The sequence below is a fragment of the Nelumbo lutea genome, chromosome 2 (assembly GCF_056320005.1).
Source record: "Nelumbo lutea isolate HS-2025 chromosome 2, American lotus-T2T, whole genome shotgun sequence".
Classification (NCBI taxonomy): Eukaryota; Viridiplantae; Streptophyta; class Magnoliopsida; order Proteales; family Nelumbonaceae; genus Nelumbo; species Nelumbo lutea.
In genome coordinates, this window is record NC_142685.1 from 51,358,497 (window position 1) to 51,366,605 (window position 8,109).

At 38.8% G+C, this 8,109-nt stretch overlaps 1 pseudogene across 2 annotated transcripts; it reads right to left on the reverse strand.

Annotated features, from left to right (window-relative positions):
• Nucleotides 1–2,025: 2,025 nt before the first annotated feature.
• On the reverse strand, nt 2,026–4,566 carry LOC148870636 (AT-hook motif nuclear-localized protein 20 pseudogene; annotated as a pseudogene). 2 transcript variants are annotated; one of them, XR_016106756.1, is made up of 2 exons: nt 2,340–4,566; nt 2,026–2,084 (listed from the first exon to the last, which is right to left on the reverse strand). The product of XR_016106756.1 is annotated as an AT-hook motif nuclear-localized protein 20 pseudogene, transcript variant X2 (transcript). The 2 variants fall into 2 exon arrangements; XR_016106755.1 differs by having other exon boundaries at nt 2,026–4,566.
• Nucleotides 4,567–8,109: the final 3,543 nt, after the last annotated feature.

Genomic DNA, 8,109 nt, shown 5'->3' on the forward strand with positions numbered 1-8,109 from the left:
TCAATACTCCTAGAACATCAGGTCCCAAAAGTAAGCGAGGTAATGAGGGATTGGTTTTTTTCTTCTTTGGCTACATGGGTTTTGTTCCACATAGTGCTGATAATCATATATATAGTTGGGATGATAAATGGCTTTCTAATATTGTTTATTGAGGACAAGATGATCATCATTACTATGCCATCTGTTCAATTGTCAATGAGAATCTGATCACAAATTTAAAAGAGGGTCCAAATAAGTCAAAAAATAAACAAATGAATTCTCATAAAAAACATGTATCATACATGGAGCATCTATTCTGAATTAGGGGTCATAGGTTGGTCTAATGGTAAAATCTTGGGCTGGCAAGCATTAGAGCATGGATTTAAGTTGATATGTGACTTTATAATATTGCTTGTTGAGGACAAGATGATCATCATACTATGCCATCTGCCCAATTGTCAAAGAGGGTCTATATATATATATATATATATATATATTCTAAATTAGGGGATATTGCTTGGTGTAATGGCAAAATCTTGGGTGGCACACATTATAGCGTGGGTTTGAGTTGAGAGTGGCACTTTGGTGCAAAAGTCGCCAAAGGTTAGGTCCGTATCCAGTCCACCCCACACAAAACCCCAGATAGCTAGGACCATTGGACCAACATCGGGTAATGACCTTTTAAGCATATATTTTAAATTATGGCATGGTGATATTTAAAAATAGAAAGTGAAAATAAAATAGCAGTATTAAACTATTAACCACAACTATAACTGAACACGTGGGTAATTGATGTATCTTTTACAAGGCAGGTTGATTTGAGCATGTTGCATCATGGTTGCAAGTGATTGAATGATTAAACAATGAAATTTAAATAAAAATAAACGAGAAAGCATATTGTATTTACCATAATTTGTATATTTTCTGTCTTTTATTTTGTCTTATTATATAATAATATATATGTATACACACACATGTATGTATGTATGATCTCATGCAAACTTGGTGCATTACTAATTAATAAACTACTTAAATTGATTGAAGAATACCTTACCTCACAGGAGACATGGAATCAAAGAATAAAGAGTGGAATATTTGTAAAAGATATAAAAGAGTACAATGGGAGACTGGGAGAACCCTTCAGAACAGCTAGGGACCAGTATTTACACAAAAGCTATAGATCGAGTATCTAAGAAATCTATTTTCCATCAATATTAAAGGGATACTTTATCTATGTTCGAGCATGAAAAGATATTTACCATTAGTAGGACCTCTGTGTTTGGCCAAAAATAGAGTTTCCTAAAAGTATATGTTACAGCAGATAATGCACAGAATGATAGAGCTTATGGAATATGACCGCAGGTTGCAAACTGATGTGAAAGAGTGTATTTTTATTTTCGGACGGCAGGTAACAGGTTGGGTCCTTCTACTTTTAAGGACCCAACAACCAGACCAACTTGCCTAGAGAATTAGAAATGACCCATTTTAGGAAGGATTCAGATGAACTTAATTAGTCCCCCTTGACCCCAACCTCCATCACGTCACCACCCTTTATGGCAGCAAGTAACCAAATTAAAGCAAGCACCCATGAAGTCATGAACCATCATCATCCTCTTGTAGAAGCTCCGAGACAACCCCTATATCGTTTCGTTTCGCTTAACTGTTGAGCTTTATAGGCCTTACTTTTTTACTTTGATTATTATTTATTTAGTTTTGATAACATACAGAAAATACTAATTTAAGTGTGTCAGAACTCAGGAATCAGAATTGGAAATGTCAAATCAGTGCTACAGCTGGTTTGTCATTACTCATTGCTTCACTAATGAAAACCGAGCAATCGCCAAAGCACCCTTTCCAATGTCCAAACTAAGCTTTTGCTCACTTCTCAGGGAACTCGCCCATAAAATAACAAAAAGTAGAATTAAGACTATGAAGGATAACTAAATAAATCAATTAAATATGTATGATATGTCGGGTTCACTCACCAGGTTTAACAGTAAGGAAGAATGACTTCTTTAATCTTTACAAGAGAGAATTCCAAATAGATTTTGAGGTTCCAACGTCATTTCTCGACCGCTTTGTTTTTTCTAAAAGTTGAATACATTCTTCAACAAACAGAGAAGATCAGATAGCAGAAACGAAGAATTAAACCCAACAAAGTACATAGCAGAACAAACCTACTCAAGAGTCAAAACATCAAATCCACAGAAAGATGAAAAAGAAATATCGACTTTGATTTCTATGTTACACAAGGACACAGAAATGAAGAAAATTAAAACCATTCAGAGAGAACCCAAATGAAAAAGAAAACAGAAGAATAAGAGGATGATGATGAAGATGAAAAGAGCAGTATCACTAACTTGATCTTTTCCTATCTCTTTCTCTCTCTCTCACTTGCAGTTGTATCGATTCTTCTTGTTTTAGTAAGATGGAGGTGGTCGGGGAGGAGCCCAAAACACATCATGTGGCATCTGACCGTTGGTAAGCAGATTTGGCGGGAGATTATAGATGGGCAGGGAAGACGGGTCAGGTAAAACATGAGACTGAGATGCAGAAATACCAGAAGTTCCCGAATTTACCCCTGATGTTTGCTGTAATTGCATATCGCCGGCCTGTTCGTCTTTGATTGGCAGCCGCTCGTACGTCGCATTCGCGAATGTCGCTGCAATCACCATTACTGGTCCAGACGCCATGAGCGCACCCACAACACTGCCACCCACCACCTGCCCCTGCCCTCCAGCCAAATAGACGGTCAGCCCGCTCGCACCGGGCGGTGATGGTGCGGGCAAAAACGCCCCAGAGAGCGAGAGTATCTCGAAGCGTCCATGAAGAGTGATGACCGCACCCGGTGCTGCCGGTTGACGGAGAGTAACATTGGTGACGACACCGCTTCCGCTTAGAACACAGACTCCACGCTGCCGGCGCCGAGCGAATGTCGCAATGCTTTCTACGACGTCGCTACCGCTACTGATCTCTAAGACGTGGCTCCGCAGCGCATTTGGGCTCTCTCTGGTTATAATAATAGGCGGCTTTGGCTTGTTCTTGGACCCTGGTGGGCGGCCACGAGGTCTCCGAGCACTACCAGTTTCGACACCCTCATGACCAGCGTTCTGATCTTCGGCGTCTCGGTCGTTGTCCCTGCTGTCATCGTCTTCAGCGTTTTGGTTGGAAGCGTTAGGATTGGCAGTACTGTTGCTACCGCTGCTATTGGTGGTAGTAGCGGGGTCCATAAGCTCTTGCTCTCTCCTAGGACCGAGTCGCCCCAATCCACCATGGTCATCGTCTGTGTTTCTGAGTTGAAAGGACGGGGTCGACAGCACCGGGTCGACCCCTCCCAACCCCACATTTCCGATCCACCACCGATTTGCCAGGGCTGCTTCTTCGGAGAAACCCTTATTATTTGGTAGAGAAAAATGCAAATTGAAAGAAGGAAAAAGGAGATTAATAACAGACCCTCTTTAGCTTTCCCTTCTTTGTGTTGTTGATTGAATATATTGCACCAAGTGTCGCTCCGCCTTTGTCGTGGACTGAGACCGATAGGGAGATACCCAACTGCGAAGATGGAGAGTCCTCTTTGTTCTTTTTTTCTTGTTGTTTTTTTTTTTTTTCTTTTTTACTTTTTCTGGTTGTTGGACATGAAAATGGGAGAGTTTGATGATGAAGAAAACCCAACTAGAAGATAAAAGTTCAAAACTTTATTTGTTGTCTGTCACCCAAAGCCAGTCGTTGAACTGCTTCCAACAATCACACCACCCAGCAAATTATGATGGTGAAGGAATCTGAAATTCTGCTACCCACATGGGTTTTCTTCTCCTTTACTTCTGCATGAAACCCTAACTGATAGATTTGCAATTGAAGGCTGATACATAAGATCCTGAAATAATATTAAGAGCAAGCTCTAGCTTCTAAAAACCAGAGAATGCAACTATCTCACATCATACCGTTTGGAATAATAGAAACCGAAGAAGGTTAGCTTATACTTCATTCACCCTCAAGTGAAAGCGTGAAAACCCCGTTGTTGCATCTGCTTCAAGGACGAGATCTGTGTGATCTCTCTCTATTGGAATGTATAATATGTAGTTACAACTTTTTCTGCTGCGGGTATGTTTACTTTTTCTATTTTTTTCTTCTGGGTTTAATAACTGAAAACTGAGCAGAAGGAAGGAAAGGGAGAAAGCTTTGCTTGCCTCAACAGATACGGCAAGTACAGGGGAATACAGGTGGTTCCTCTCTCTCTCTCTCTCTGGGTATGACCGTACAATAACTAATTAAGCACTACTTGGCGTACGATGCAAAATCGATCCCCGTGTATGTCTTCGAGGAACATGAATCTATGCTCCATCAGCAGATCAGTGATGACTGTAGAGGCCGTTATCATCGTCCTGTAGTGATCTACCTATCCATCTATCGACCTGTATAGACTTTGATCAGATAAAGCGGTGGGTGTGCTTCTACCTGCAAGCTCAGAATTCAGATTGGCGGTTTTGACATGTCTGGTTTTGTAAGATTCCTGGTTTTCGCTCCGTGTGAAATTGTGAATCTCTCTTTCCTCCTCCTCCTCCGACTCTCTCTCTCTCATCAGTGAAGAAAGACAGGTAATATAATAAATGAGAAGAAAGTATAAGTAGTAGATTATAATGTAATGTAACGTATTGTGGTATTGGAGACGTAGAGTGTGGGGCAACGTGCGCGTGAGGATGTGGGAACATCGAACACGTCAATTTCCCGAGTCCCGACATAGTATCGAATGCCAAGGTGGCCCCACCAGCCAGCCAACGCTACCTTCTCTCTGCCTTTTCTAATTCAAATGTCATGATCCGTAAGAAGGATATCTCTCGGTTGACCAGGAAATCGCTCTGAATCAACTCGTACTCGATTGATTCTCTTTGGCTTGAGTGGCCTCTTTCCATTTTACTGTGAATTTGTGAAACATGGGCATAAGATACATCACCAGACTTCATGGGCCGGGCTGGGCCGGGCTCGGGCCGGGCTTTTATTCTTCATTAATGAAAATTTGTTAGGCCCGAGCCCGAGCTCGAGCCTGGCCTAACCAACGGACCTACAATTTAGGCCCGAGCCTGAAGCCCGAATTCATGGTGACTGTAAGTTGCGATTTCAACAGTGATCAGTTCGCATCTGAGAGAGAAAGAATTCACCGCCGTCGCCGGTGCCTATATTCACCGCCTCGTCGGTGACTGTAAGTTGAGTTCGCGGTGTTTGAGATTTGTAAGCTGCCATTTCAATAGTAATCAATTCGCGTCAAAGAGAGAGAGAGAGAGAGAGAGAGAGAGAGAGAGAGAGAGAGAGGGAGAGAAAGAGAGAGGGAAAGAAAGTGAGAAGAGGAATAGTGAATGTTCGCTGCCTCGCCGGTTGTGTGGCTACCTGAGAGTGTGAGGACTGAAGACTGAGGAGGATGTGAAGACTGAAGAGAAGAGAAGTTCGGTTGGGAAGAGGTGAAAGAGAAGAGGGGTTCGACTAGGGTTTTTTAACTTTAATCTATAGGTCGGGCCAGGCCGGACTTGGGTTAGGCTATTTTGGCAAATCCCGAGCCCGGCTCGACTTTATTGTAGGCCGGGTTTTTTGGCCCAGAGTTAAGCCCATGGGCTCTTTTGCGTGTTCAAACCTGTTTGAGGGCCGAATTGGGCCGGGTGGCCCGATGAACAGGTCTATACTTCACAAAGCCTTGTTGCCTTATTGGTTTAAAGGCTTTCATCATATATATAAAAGCTTTGGTAGGATGAGCAAAATGCAACAAGAGATACCGCACTTTTCACTTCAGTTATTTCTCATAAAAAATATATATACAAAAATTTTCCTTTATACTTTTCTGCTTTTCTGAATAGGATTAATATATATCTTCATCATATGCTTACCATATATAGATATTTTCTTAGATATCCATAATGCCATTGCTTTATTCTATAAATTTTTATCTCATACCCTTTAATATACATAAAAGCTTAAGCTGTTAGTTAAAATTTTTGAATATGTTTTCTATTTTTTAACTCACTCCCTCAAGCAAAAAATCATTTGGCAAAGCTGTTATATGTAAGGTCCTTGAATAGGATTTTGTCTCTAACATCTCATAAATTTACAAGTTTACATGTCATCGATGAAATTTTAGGTTTTTCTACAACCAAAATGCTCTTATCTTACCTACTACAACAAAGTGTTAAGTATGCATTTCTATTAGATTAAACTCAATTTTGATGCATCTAGCAGAGCTGATGGTTGATGTGTGGTGGGTGTCATTAGGGGTGAGCAGAAAAAATAAAAATCTGAATCGATCGAAAAAAAAACAGATTAAAACAAAATTGAAAAATCAGTTAATTGAACAAGTCAGTTTGATTTTGGTTTGGTGTTTTTAAAAAATTGAAGGTACTGTTTTAGTTTCGGTTAACCAATATAGAAAACCAGCGATTAATCGAACTGAGCGATATACATATATTTCTATATATTATATATATTATAAATTAATAAATATGCACTATATATAAATATAAATATATATTTATAATATATTATATATTTATTTATTATTTAAAATATAATATTTTATTATATATTTATATAATATATGTTGTAAAAATTAAAAAACCAAAAATCTAACAAACTAAACCGATGGTTAACCAAACCGATCAACCGATTAACTGATTGGTTTCGGTTCAATTTTGATTACTAATTTTCCAAAAATCGATAGTACTGGTTTGATTAAAAAAAGTTTCATAGTTCGATTAACCGAACTATGAACAGCCCAAGTTGTCATTGCTAGAGATGCTTTTTGATAAGCTTCTACGAGTAATTTATAAGGATATGTTGGAATTTGTACAATCTTTAATTGGAGGAAGAAAGAAGCCACCCATGAGGTCTTTCTTATTTTCTATTCCATATCATTTGTGTCTTTGGCTCACTTTAGGAAGAATAGAAATGTAAATAAATACAAATATATACAATACAAATATAATATATATATATATATATATATATATATATATATATATATATATATATTGTAAATATTTACAAATACATAATATAAAGTTTTACACTGTACATAATTATATTTGTACTCTTTCCAAACTAATATTTTAGTTGTATTCTTTCCCAACTATCGGAAAAAAGAAGAAGAGTAAATTAACTAAATGAATAGAATCATACATGAGAGAGAGGGAGAGAGAGAGTGAAGGAATTGAACCCATGCATCGGAGGGTAGTGAAGAAACAAACTAGGATCCAAAGAACGCATACGTAGAGACTCAATGCAGATTTCTAAATTCCAATCCAAACTATAAAAACATTCAAAATGTCAAATACCCCCAACATAAATTGGCTTCAATTCCGATTCCAATTGTAATTTAAGCCTAAAAATTCTTACCCTGGGCTGAGCCATTATTTTCCTATAATTTTCTTTTTTTATTTTATTTACACAAATATTACTTTAGCGTAAGATGGGATTGAATTTTTGTATTATTTATTGTTTTCCTACCTTCTTCTCATTTTTATTCAAATTAATTATAATTGAGTCTTCAAACTTCAAAGTAAGTGGACCTTTGGAGTAGGAATGGCAACGGGGTGGGGTGGGGAAGGGATGGGGAGACTCCCCATCCCCGTTTTTGCGAAAATCCCCATCCCCATCCCCGTCCCCATCCCCATCTCCGCTAACAAGGACAAGGTTACCCCCATCCCCGTCTCCATGGGGATCCCCATTCCCTGTGATTTTTTATAATATTAACCATTTTTTTGTTTTTTATTTTATTTAAAATAATAAAAATAAAATGATTAAAATTTATAATCCTATTAGAAAAATATAAACACATATACATATATATTAGTGGAGATCCCATGGGGCGGGGATCGGTGTCGCGGGGAGTGCTTTCTCCGTCCTCGTTAACAGAGATGAAAATTTCTCCATCCTTATCCCGGGGGAAATCATCCCCATCCCCGCCCCGTTCAGGACAAATCCCCACAGGATCAAGGAAATGGGGGCACTAGGTATGCATGGTAGCCACTAGGTATTTCAAAAGCCACGAAAATGAGGAAATGTAGGATTAAATCTGTATTGTTTCATATTTTCACTCCGCTGCAATTGAAACCCAAGGATGAAATTCATAAGGTTATGGAATTGGCTATA